The 13,954-nt window shown below is 40.2% G+C and overlaps 1 protein-coding gene across 2 annotated transcripts in view; it reads left to right on the plus strand.

The window, feature by feature from the left end:
- The window catches only part of LOC101115413 (olfactory receptor 8A1-like), a 183,699-nt gene that overhangs the window by 91,085 nt on the left and 78,660 nt on the right, over nt 1-13,954 (plus strand). The window lies entirely within an intron of this gene.

Genomic DNA, 13,954 nt, shown 5'->3' on the forward strand with positions numbered 1-13,954 from the left:
TACATCTCTTCAATAAGTGGTGCTAGGAAAACTGAACAGCTACATGTAAATGAATGAAATCAGAACACTTTTTAACACCATACACAAAAATAAATTCAAAATGTGTTAAAGACCTAAATTTAAGGCTGGACACTATAAACCTCTTAGAGGAACGCATAGGCAGATTACTCTGACATAATTTCAATCCACCTCCTAGGGTAATGAAAATAAAAATAAAAATAAACAAATGGGATCTAATTAAACTGAAAAGTTTCTACAAAGCAAAGGAACCTTTCCTCTTTTCCTAACTCCCCCCTCTCATGACGAGTTATTCCTGTGTCCCATCTCTTGGAGTCTTTTTGAGCTCAGTGACAGCTAATTCACATTTTGTTGTTGTTTAGTAGCTAAGTCATGTCCCATTCTTTAGGGCCCTATGGACCAGAGCCCACCAGGCTCCTCTGTCCATAGTATTCTCCAGGCAAGAATACTGGAGAGGGTTGCCATTTCCTCCTTCAAGGGATCTTCCCAACCCAGGGATCGAACCCACAATTCCTACCATGGCTCCTGCATTGCAGAGAGATTCTTTACCACTAAGCCACTAGGGAAGCCCAGTGCACACTTTGAGGCCCCATAGACTTGAAGCAATACTAAAAGTCATCTAATCCTGTTTTTCACAAACCTAGCTATACAATTGAACTAGATAAGAATGTGCTTATTATATGTACATTCCTTGCTCTTCTAATCCAGACATATAAATCAGAATCTCCAGGAGTAGGTCTTTATAATTTGTTTTCCCTTATAAATATCCCCTGGTGATCTGAATATTTGGCCAGGTTTGGGATACACTGATCTAATTCTCCTACCTGTGTCTTCCAGACAGGAAAACTGAGACCCAGTCAGTTACAGAATTGGTTGGTGGTGGAATGTGGAATAAAACATGTGTCTCTAACCTCTACAGTTGAAGAGGGCCTATACCTTATCCAAAAGAAGCCCACCTGGTCATTTAACTGAAATGCAAAGTACAAGTAAATGACATAACTGGGCATCAGACCTAGAAGAGCACCCCAGAATTATACTAGGGAGAGACTTGAATGTCATGACAGGAATGTGTATATAGTGTGAATCCATGGAACATTTTGAACAGGAAAATAGATGACATGATCACATGGGCTGAGAAAGACCAATTAATCTCACGAACCAATTCGTGTCAATGACTTGATCTGCCACCCCTCCAAGCACTATGTTTTATCTTGTAATCCAGACAGGATGCCTTAACTCAAAGCACAACAATGAGGTAAGGGACCAAGGATGAACTTTCAGAATAAATAGCAGGTAAATGGAACAAAAATCCTTTCTAAGCTTTTTAGCACATTACCAATCATATAATATGGGCCTTGCCTTGCAGCTGTGGTGTCGTCTACCCTCCACTCTGAACAGCTTTTACCAGGACCTAAGTTCAGGTGCCATCACCAAGCTCTGCGTGTTGGACAGTTTTTATGCCTCATTTCACATCACTCAGCCTATACTTTCAGCCTCTACTGTTGCTCTGGAAGCTGGCAGCCTGCAGCTGTAGCCAGACAACTGTTTCTTAGCTGCACCAATACACACACCCTTCTTTCTGTGCTAGGATGTCTCTCCCGTCACATGTGGAACATCTTTGGGAATCCACTCAGCCCTTCTGGTGCATGTGCAAACCTGCAAGTGTAAAGGAGTTAACATGACCTGGGAGCCAGTGGATAAATGCTCCTCTCTTCTGTTTCTGGAGGTTCATTCTTCATAGTATCTCAGAGAGCCTCAGAGGAATTTGATTGTCAATTTCCCATTAGGGTAAACAGCCCAATAACCCAACCTTGGATTAGTTTTCTATTCTTTCCTGTTTTCACTTCTTTATGTTGAGATCATTCCCAAAAATAAGCTACCTGCATACAGATCCTTGTGTCTGGCATGCCTTTTTGTGAAATCCTCAGTTAAGGTACTCTTAAAACCCATGTGGAGCAGGTCTAACCAAAAAGTTCCTCATTCCACCTGGGAGGAAACAGCCTGCCCCAGAGCTGTTTGATTCCAGCTCAGAATAATGCAAGAGACCTGGGTCAGGAAAATCCCCTGGAGAAGGAAATGGCCATCCACTCCAGTAATCTTGCCTGGGAAATTCTATGGACAGAGAAGCCTGGCAGGCTACTGTCCATGGGGTCGCAAGAGTTAGACATGATTTAGCAACTGAGCCAGCACCACTACCAGAAAACTAAATATGACTCATGAGTTTATTGAGTACCTGAAATTCCATGTTTCAGAGAACTTTGAGTATATTCTATCAGAATGCCAAAAAGTCAGACAGAGTAGGGTCTCAAGTCACTATCAGATCACAGCCTAATGGGGATTAGCCAAAAAATCCTGTAGCACCTTGTCTTGAGATTTCCTGCAGCTGTCCTCCCAACATATCCCTGTCTTTGTGGACATCTATCTCCCTCCAGGAACATGAAGGATGGGCCCTAGGTTTACTCACTTTTGTGTCTTTAAACCAAATGGAGAACCTGGCTTGCAGCAACTCACAAATTTCAGATTCTCAGTCTCTTCATCTGCAAAATGGGCTTGAGGATAATCACAGGGTTGTTGTGAGAGGTAAATCATACAATGGAAGAGTCTCACAAAGAGGCAGGCATGTGAAAGAGCCTTCATAAATGTTATAGGAGATATACATAAAGAAATATAAGATATGTATAATTTGGAAAGGGAATGAGGAAGAGAAAAAAGTTTGCTAAGAGATGGATGAACCTGACCTGGGTTTGATCCCTGGGTTGGGAAGATCACCTGAAGGAGGGCATGGCAACCCACTCTAGCATTCCTGCCTGGAGAATCCCCATGGACAGAGGAGCCAGGAGGGCTATAGCCCATGTGGTTACAAAGAGTCAGACACAAGTGATTAACTAAGCACAGCATGGGTGAAACTGAAAGGGCCAAGAGTCAGGCTCATACAAGTTGGAAGAAGAGGAGAGCTGATAGAAGTGAGAGAAGTTCTGAAATAATATTTTTTTCCTCCAAAACTTTGTGTAAGGCCCATCTCTTCAACCAACTTAATCCACAGACAGGCTTAAGGCTTGTTTTACCTGTCCCAATTTCCTGTCCAAAACCAGTGCTTTATTTTTCAAATAATTCTACCACATCACAGAGGCCAAATCACAAAGTCAGCTGAGCTTTCCTTTATAGCTCTAAACTTCTCTTTCTGTACCCACCTCTGGTCTTGATAAAAAAAAAAAAACAAGCAAACAAAGAAACCTCTTCCCTAAAGACTCACAATCCTAAGCTTTCTTTACCTTCAATTTTGTGTCAGAAACAGCTCTGTAGAAAATCACACAAACTCATCAACAGTCAGTTAAAGCTTATTAGGGATCACACACATCCCAGACCCCTTCCAGATATTTTTTAATGAAGGCCAAATCTTTAACCAAGAAAGCACAGGTCTCTAATTATGAAATTTCAGACAGTACCCAATTGATGACAAGTATATTTTGGTCAGAATGAGGCATTTGAAGTCATCATCACTGGGTCTATAATGAGAACCTCATTGGTAGCAGTGTGTCCTCCACTTGGCAAACTAATTATAACCCCTACATTGGTCCTGTGTGTATGTGTGTGTGTTTTGTATGTGAGTGTCAAATAACATTTGCACATAGCTGGTGCTTGCTAGTCCTTCATATGGGGAATAGATTTTGATCACATCTCAGTAACAGGAAGCAACCATTAGAACTGGACATGGAACACAGACTGGTTCCAAATAGGAAAAGGAGTACGTCAATGCTGTATACTGTCACCCTGCTTATATAACTTCTATGCAGAGTACATCATGAAAAACGCTGGACTGGAAGAAACACAAGCTGGAATCAAGATTGCCAGGAAAAATATCAATAACCTCAGATATGCAGATGGCACCACCCTTATGACAGAAAGTGAAGAAGAGCCAAAGAGCCTCTTGATGAAAGTGAAAGAGGAGAATGAAAAAGTTGGCTTAAAGCTCAACATTCAGAAAACTAAGATCCTGCATCCAGTCCCATCACTTCATGGCAAATAGATGGGGAAACAGTGGCTGACTTTATTTTTCTGGGCTCCAAAATCACTGCAGATGGTGATTGCAGCCATGAAATTAAAAGACACTTACTCCTTGGAAGGAAAGTTTTGACCAACCTAGATAGCATATTAAAAAGCAGAGACATTACTTTGTCAAGAAAGGCGAGTTTAGCCAAGGCTATAGTTTTTCCAGTGGTCATGTATGGATGTGAGAGTTGGACTATAAAGAAATCTGAACACCAAAGAATTGATGCTTTTGAATTGTGGTGTTGTAGAAGACTCTTGAGAGTCCCTTGGACTGCAAGGAGATCCAACCAGTCCATCCTAAGGGAGATCAGTCCTGGGTGTTCATTGGAAGGCCTGATGTTGAAGCTGAAACTCCAATACTTTGGCCACCTGACGCGAAGCGCTGACTCATTTGAAAAGACCCTGATGCTGGGAAAGATTGAGGGCAGCAGGAGAAGTGGATGACAGAGGATGAGATGGCTGGATGGCATCACTGATTCAATGGACATGAGTTTGGGTAAACTCTGGAAGTTGGTGATGGACAGGGAGTCCTGGCGTGCTGCAGTTCATGGAGTCACAGAGTCTGACACAACTGAGCGACTGAACTGAACTGAACTGAACAGTTACAAAAAGCCTCAAGCATGGATCTTGCACTTAGAAATTTGCCACTGCCTTGGTGACTACAGGAAATCTCAGGCCCTATTCTCATTCCCACTGTAATCAACTCACAATTAAAGAAAATAAATCATTATTACAGACCTGAAAGGAGTCCCATGGGAAAGGTGCTCCTTGGGGCACAGAAAGCAAAGAGGACTCGAGCTTCATTAAAAGTTGACTTCTCTAGAAGCCTTAGAGGATTCTTGTTTGAATAATAGAACAACCAAGAAAAGTTTCTTTGGATTTATGTCACTTCAGAGCATGTTGCCATGGGAACTACGTTTCAAAATCTTCTCAACTGGGGCTTCACTAAAGTCATGTTCCCTGAAGAGCAGATGAAGCCCAAGCAGGAAGCAGTGTAGGAAGAACTATTCTTAACTGTATTCTTTTTGTTGCAGAACTGCCCTCTTTCCAAAACTTGAATCTCTATATAGTGGTGCTTTACTTTATTTATTTCTATTTTTTCTGTCTTTTTTTTAATTACAGTCTATTTGTATCATTCCATGTGTGACACATGTAAATGCAATACAAAGGCTGTCACGCACAGGCGTTAACTCTCAGATTTCTGGTGGCACAAGAGTGGCCCCAAGTGTACTGACCACCACTGCTCACCAGAAGGAGGCCAAGTACAAGTTACTGTTTCATGAGAAGAGGCCCAGGACCCAACCAAAGAGAAAAGATGGCAACTGATAGATCATTATTTGAAATGGCCTCAGTTAGCTCCTGAGAAAACAAATATCAAGAGTTCTGTGGTTCTGTGTTATATTGAATCTCAATATACTTTTACTGGGTCTTCCCTGATGACTCAGGGAAGACAGTAAAAAATCCTCCTGCAATGCAGGAGACCTTGGTTGATCCTTAGGTCGGGAAGATCCCTTGGAGAAGGGAATAGCAACCCACTCCAGTATTTTTGCCTGGAGAATCCCATGAACAGAATAGCCTGGTCGGCAACAGTCCATGGGGTTGCCAAGAGTCAGACTCGACTGAGCAACTAACACACACACATACTTTTATTAAACATTTTTAACTCCTTAACATACAAATCTGTACATAAACAATACATATATATTTAACATAGAATCCTAGAATTAGAAGGGAACTTGGAGGTCTATAGTGAAGTGAGTGAAGTAGCTCAGCCATGTCTGATTCTTTGCCACCCCATGAACGTAGCTTATCAGGCTCCTCCATCCATGGGATTTTCCAGGCAAGAGTATTGGAGTGGGGTGCCATTTCCTTCTCCAGGGGATCTTCCCAACCCAGGGATGGAACCCAGTTCTCCCGCATTGTAGACAGATGATTTTACCATCTGAGCCACCGGGGATGGAGGTCTATATTGGGGGTAATTAACATGTATTGAACACCTGCATACCAGGCACTCTGCTAGCAATTTTACATACATTATGTCATTTATAGAAAATGAGTAATCCACCAAAAGTACAGATTTGGCAACCTTAAGAATGTCATCCAATGGATTTAAGAATACTAATAATAGTACTAATATTATATATTTTAAGTACTTACTGCATGCCAAAAACTATGCTAAATGCTTTACACATATTAACTCAGTTAATTTTTTTTAATCCTATGCTGCTGCTGCTGCTGCTGCTAAGTCGCTTCAGTTGTGTCCGACTCTGTGTGACCCCATAGACGGCAGCCCACCAGGCTCCCCCGTCCCTGGGATTCTCCAGGCAAGAACACTGGAGTGGGTTGCCATTTCCTCTCCAATGCAAGAAAGTGAAAAATGAAAGCGTTAATCCTATAAGTACTATTATTATCCCACTCAGCACAAGAACATTTCCTTGACTCAAAGAAATCAGACTTGGTTATCTCTTAGGACAGCCTGGTCTACTTAAGCCTCAAGGTGTCGGTAGTGATGGAGAAATCAACGTTTGCTAGACTAATGATCAAAGGTAGTAGTAGTGAAGTCGCTTGGTTGTATCCAACTCTTTGCGACCCCATGGACTGTAGCCTACTAGGCTCCTCCATCCATGCAAGTTTCCAGGCAAGAGTACTGGAGTGGTTTGCTATTTCCTTCTCTAGGGGATCTTCCCAACCCAGGGATCAAACCTGGGCCTCCCTCGTTGTAGGCAGATGCTTTTACCGTCTGAGCCACCAGGGAAATCCTAATGACCAGAGGGGAAGAGTGGAAAGGAAAGATCAGGTATCAAGGGTGACTGATTTCAGTCACAGGACAATGAAAAAAGAAAGTAAAGATGGCAAATAAAGACCTAGAATTTAGACCAGACTGTCAAGTGCTAAAGTACATCTAAGAGGGGTGGTCAGGAAAAGCTGTGTGAAATGGGAGCAGGGGCGAGGTCACTGAGACGTGCGCTAGGAAGTTCCGTAAACTGGGAGGATCACAGAAATCATGAGGCAAGGGTTAAAGATGAAACTTATCAACACAGAGGGAGGAGAAGGTTGTTAGTAAAGATGACAGAGAAGGCCAGTGTGCTGGCCCCTAGCTGGCTTTGTGGTCAGATGACCTGAGTCCTGATCACATCACTTACTGGCCCAGTAAGATTATAGTATTTGCCCTGAAGGACCCAGTCTGTAAACAGATTAACACCTAACATATAGGATTGGTGTGAGGGGCAATTGTCATAATTTTGAATCAGTAATTTTGAATTAATGAAATATCACAGGATGCCTATTCTTGCATATCCTTTTATCTACTTGGTCAAATTCTGCCTTTTACTTTTCATCCACTGTTTCAGGATTGAATTTCCTCAGCTCCAACTATATCATATGTGACTGCAAGGCAAGATAATATCCTGAAATACTGTTTAATCTACATACCCAATATTGAATGCAATGATAAATGCATGTATTGTTCATTAATATTTAGTAAATTCAATAGAAAGAAGTGTAAATATGATTCTATAAAACCCAGATTTGAAAAGTAGTAAGTTCAGGATGCATTTACTATTTTTTCCAATGCTAAAGAAATTTGTTAGAGGTTTTCTATAAATAGCTATGTGGTAAATCCATTTCCGAAAGATAAATAAATAAGGTAGATTTCACACAGCTGGTTTTACTATATCTTTTGTATTTTAAACATGCCGATGTTGACACCAAATGGGACAGTCATGTTGGATGTTGTGTACCTATTGGGTGCAACCTGTGGGATCCAGATATTTACAGAATAGAAGGAGCCTCCCAATATTTTGAGGACTGGCAAAGTAGAGGTACTTGGTGACAGAAAGAGATGCAAAGTCTTCCCAAGCCAGGAGTTGCCCAGAGCTCTGTTTCATCATAGCCCACAGTTTGGGGCTCTTAAAATAGGAATCCATTTTTAAATGACATTTATCTCAGGAGTACGTATGCTATAAAAAGCAGATTACACTAACACTAGCAATGTAAAATACATAGTTTCAAGGTGTGTTAAGGGTACACCATGTTCCAAGATTGTGCTTGTGCTAGGGTGAAAAGAAATGCAAGAACTTAGCATGGCCTTATTTAAAGGCAATTTGATGGAGGGGAGGTTATTGTAGGCATTGGTACAGATGTCTCAGTTGATTTAAAAAAAAATAAATCCTAAACATTAAGATTCACTAATTTTGTAGAAAGCAACAGACTTTCTTTGTTGGACAGAACAGAGATGTCTCAGAAATCCTAATTGCAGGATGGTTAAGATGCTGCTATTTTTGAACATCTCTGCTGGTCAGGAAAGCCACAAAGGCTCTGGTAAATGTTCTTATACTTTTCAAAGCTTTCTCTAGGGAACTTTTCTGAAGAGGAGTTTTAATCGAGATGCAATGTGATATAGTTGAAGAAACTATGTTTAGGAATCTAAAGATCTAGCTGTGTGGTCTTGAAAAAGTAAAAGTGTTTCTCAGTCCATGATTTCCTCTTCTGTGAAGAGGAATATCAAAACCTGCTCTTTCTGCCTTGTGATTTACCTACAGTGCACCAGGTGTGTTCTTCCCTGCTCATAATTAAATGAAGTTTCTCAAATTTCCAATCTCACCTTTCTTATCCCCTTATCCCATACAATTTCCCAGAATAAGTCCATCGACTTCTATGATTTAAATGTCATTAACTGATGTGTTAATTATGAATAAATTGCCTTAAACATTCAATTGCTGAAAGGACTCACAACACTCAAAACTTTTACACTTTATCATGAGTACAAGATACAGCAACAGCATGAGAAGAGTATGCAAGGAAAGAGGTCCAGATATTTTGGCTTCCGTGCCCTCCCACCACTGGATTACACAAGACACACTCTGCCACCCAGTCTTGAACTACCACCAGCATACGTGGGAAGCTTCTTGGTACCAAGAAGTCCCAAGTCTCCTCCTTTTATAAAGAATTGATCTTGTTGGCAGTCTACCTAGGTGACCAGCCTGAACTATTGAAATCCCCCAGGCTCTGCCAAAACCAAGTATTATTATGATTATTGAATTATTATAATCCAATTAATATTACCAGATAATATTGGAAAGTTGGTACATCCTGCCCTAAAATAGTTCAGGGACCAGTGGTTATAAAACACTATTTGTCTTTAGTAAATGTAATGTATTCCATAGCCTTGACCAACGCCCCAAGGAGCTCTGAAGATAAACACGCAGTCAATCCATACTGGCTAAGATGGTGCTATAAAATTGATAGCTGCCTAATGTATGTGTCTAGCTCAGACTTGGAGAAGGAAATGGCAACCCATTCCAATATTCTTTCCTGGGAAATCCCATGGACAGAGGAGCCTGACAGGCTAGAGTCCATGAGGTAGAAAGAGTCAGACATGACTTAGCGACTAAACCACTACCACCAGCACAGATTTACACCCTGTACTATCAACAGACTATCAGATATACCACTTGAATATCTCAAACACCTAATGTTTAGTCATGTGGAATAAATTTCTCCTCTCCCTAAAATGTTCTATGTTCTTTAATGAAGGCAAAATACAAAATTAACAAAGAAAATTAACACAGTCTTACTTGGTGACCTCTCCATCAAGCCCTAGATGACAAATATTGATAATTGAGCTGAAATTTAACTTCTCAGTAAGGATTCAAAAAGCCTGCTGCTTAATTGTTAGTTGTCATTGTTCAATCACTAAGTTGAGTCTGACTCTTTGTGACCCTATGGGCTGTAGCCTGCCAGGCTCCTCTGTCCATGGGGTTCTCTAGGAAACAATATTGGAGTGGGTTGCCATTTCCTTCTCCAGTGGATCTTCCTAACCAAGGATCAAGTACATGTCTCTTGCATTGGCAGAAGGATTGTTTACCACTGAGCCATATGCAAAACAAACCAAGTTGTTCAGCATGGATAATCAGAAAGCAACATTTTTATTTCATTCTTAATATACAGTTAGGTCTCAGGTTTTGCATCTGTGGAATCAACCAACCAGAGATTGAAAATATGCAGAAAGAAATAAATTCCAGAAAGTTCCAAAAGTGAAACTTGAATTTGCCTCATGCCAGCAACTATTTACATAACATTTACATTGTATTTACAACTATTTACATAGTATTTACATTGTATTAGGTATTATAAGCAACCTAGAGATAATTTAAAGTACACAAGTATCCAGGAGGATGTGTGTAGGTTATATGCAAATACTACTCTATTTTATATAGGGACTTCAGCATCCTTAAGTTTTGGCATCCACAGGGCAGGGGGTATCCTGGAGCCAGTCCTAGATCCAGCAGATATGGAGGACAACTGTATATACCCACAGATATGTGCATAACTTTGCATAAATGCAAACACATGATTTCTTGTGAATGTGGGCATGTGCTATAAGGCTCAAATTAAAGTCCGGTATTATGTGTTGCCTTGACATCAAAAGGCCTAACCAAGAGTTCCTCACCTAATTCCAGTCCCACTCATGAAGTCTCTTAGCCAAACAACCCACCCTCCTTATCACGGGGGTCCAGGCACTGTCCTGCTTCTCCCTAGGATACTCAGCCCTTGTTAGCCTGAGAAAGCATTCAAATAAGCCAATGACCTTCTCCCATGGGAACTAAGGACACTGCATCCTCTCGACACTAGACAGCCTGCCTCCCACAGCCGCTGGATATATTGTCTCTGTTCTTTGGGCCACCCCTTGTGAACCTGCATGACCTGCATTGCCGCCCACCCCAGGCTGTGAGTATATGTGAATAGTAAACTTCTATTAACCCATCTGTCCGGTGCTGGGTATTGTGTGTTTGGCCATCCCCATAAATACGGGTGGGCATCCCTCATCAATGGGGTGAATAGGAGGTGCTTGAAATAGTGCAGCCCTTTTGAAAACTCTGAAGACAGCCTGGCCACAGCACAGATATTATTGATGTGATGTCTTAGAAAAAGAAGTTTTTCTGTTATCCTCTTGGTTTGACTGCTTTTACTCCTCCAAAGTTATACTTTCAGATCCTTCCCAGAATGAGGCTTAGGTAACAACAAGTAACACTTTCACCCCAATTTATGTCCCCTGTTTCAGCTTTTAATAACCTCTCCCCAGATTCACAGAGGAAACAGCTGAATTGGACTAAAAAGTTCAAACCCCAGGGAAAAACTAAAAATAAATCCAAATGCCAAACTAATTAAATCAAAAATTTTGAGATGGGCCTCGCCAGAGGCAGTATTTTTTAAAGTTCTTCAGGTGGTCCTGAAGGGCAGCCAAGATTGAGGAACATGGTTGCAGGCAGCTAAAACTCCAGGTCCTGTGCCTCATTTCCTCTCACCTTGATGATTTCAGAATAAAGAAGACCCAGCTTGGTTTAAGAGAGAGGAGAAGTTCCTAGAATCAGTCACCTCATTTCTGCTCAATAATTTCTAGGTTGTCCCTTCCAAAAGTTCTTTTAGCAATAATTTAAAAACAAATTGCAAATAGAACTGCCTTATGACCCAACAATCTCACTGCTGGGCATACACACCAAGGAAACCAGAATAGAAAGAGACGCATGTACCCCAATGTTCATCACAGCACTGTTTATAATAGCCAGGACATGGAAACAACCTAGATGTCCATCAGCAGATGAATGGATAAGAAAGCTGTGGTACATATACACAATGGAGTATTACTCAGCCATTAAAAAGAATACATTTGAATCAGTTCTAATGAGATGGATGAAACTAGAGCCAATTATACAGAGTGAAGTAAGCCAGAAAGAAAAACACCAATACAGTATACTAACACATATATATGGAATTTAGAAAGATAGTAATTATGACCCTGTATGCAAGACAGCAAAAGAGACACAGATGTGTAGAGTGGACTTTTGGACTCTGAGGGAGAGGGAGAGGGTGGGATGATCTGGGAGAATGGCATTGAAACATGTATACTATCATGTAAGAAATGAATCGCCAGTCTATGTTCAATGCGGGATGCAGGATGCTTGGGGCTGGTGCACGGGGATGATCCGGAGGGATGATGTGGGGTGGGAGGTGGGAGGGGGGTTCATGTTTGAGAGCTCATGTACACCCGTGGCTGATTCATGTCAATGTATGCCAAAACAAATACAGTATTGTAAAGTAAAATAAAGTAAAAATAAAAATTAAAAAAATAAAATAAAAAATAAAAACAATTGTATCCCAAACATGGAAAAAATATAAATAGATGATCAATCAATTCTTTGGCATCAAGCCACAGCATTTTCCAAAATATCTTCTTGACCCTCATTGACACTCTTGGAGAATATCACAGTGTATGTTACTAACAATCCACAAATGATAAAGGAGCTGGCATTTTTTATAATTTTATAAGGTAAAAGTTTTGCATAAATTGCTATTATTATAATTTTTAAAGTTCAGTGAAGGAGTTAACCCTAAAGGGAATATGGTTATTATCCTGTAGGACATTAACCTATCAAATATCTAACATGGCAATCTTATTTAAGCATCTTTTTCCTAGTATCTACATTATGTGTTTGATTTTATGTGTCCTTATATAAAATATTGTGTATGTGTGTGTGTGTGTGTTCAAGCTCTTCTTAGAGCTAGCTTATTTGTCTTCCTGCCACTTGACTCATTAATAAGTAAAATATAATTTTGACATGTGCTAATAACAAGTAAATATTTAAGTCAAGCTTTTTCAAGTTAATAGCAATAATATGAACAGTTAACACTTCCTGCATGCTTAATAGAAGCCAAACATTGCACTCAGTGTCTGTATAGTTTACCTCATTTAATTCTTTTCTTTCTCTTTTGTTAATATAAGTTTATTTATTTTAATTGGAGGTTAATTACTTTACAATATTGTATTGGTTTTGCCACACATCAACATGAATCCATGACAGGTATACACGTGTTCCTCATCCTGAACCCCCCTCCTACCTCCCTCCCCGTACCATCCCTCTGGGTCGTCCCAGTGCATCAGCCCCAAGCATCCAGTATCACGCATCGAACCTGGACTGGCGATTCATTTCATATACGATATTATACATGTTTCAATGTCATTCTCCCAAATCATCCCACCCTCTCCCTCTCCCTCTCCCTCTCCCTCAGAGTCCAAAAGACTGTTCTATACATCTGTGTCTCTTTTGCTGTCTCACATACAGGATTATTGTTACCATCTTTCTAAATTCCATATATATGCATTAGTATACTGTATTGGTGTTTTTCTTTCTGGCTTACTTCACGCTGTATAATCGGCTCCAGTTTCATCCATCTCATTAGAACTGATTCAGATGTATTCTTTTCATGGCTGAGTAATACTCCATTGTGTATATGTACCACAGCTTTCTTATCCATTCATCTGCTGATGGACATCTAGGTTGAATGATATTAATTTCACAAATGAAGGAACTGAAATTTATACAAGTTGGTAATTTTCTAGAATCCTCAGAAGTGACAGACCCAGGAAGCTAATTCAAATTATCTAACTTTATTAATCAAATTCTTAGCCAAAGGGAGTCTATTTTCTCTGTACAATTTCTTTGTACATTGATCTAATAGTTTTGCATTAACATATACTTCAGATTTCAATATCTCCCCAAACAAATTTTCTCAGATCCCTTCCTTGCATTGTCTGCCCCCAACTGCCTCTCTATAGAGAGAATATATTTCATATGACCAAGGAAAGTAGTCCTGACTAAATAATCCATATTTTCATGTTCACAAGGATGTATTTCTAATCCTTCTGCCTCTACCATCATCCTGCCTCTATAAGTTCAAAAACCATATTTAAAGCAGGAGCTAAAGTTGTACCCCACTATATAGTTTAAAACCCACTTAATACCAGTCCCACTTAATCAGTCCTTGCAATTCTGGGAGAATATACTACTTTTCTGTTTTACAAAAAAGAAAACTGGGACATATAAAA

The sequence above is a fragment of the Ovis aries genome, chromosome 21 (assembly GCF_016772045.2).
Source record: "Ovis aries strain OAR_USU_Benz2616 breed Rambouillet chromosome 21, ARS-UI_Ramb_v3.0, whole genome shotgun sequence".
NCBI classification, from domain to species: domain Eukaryota; kingdom Metazoa; phylum Chordata; class Mammalia; order Artiodactyla; family Bovidae; genus Ovis; species Ovis aries.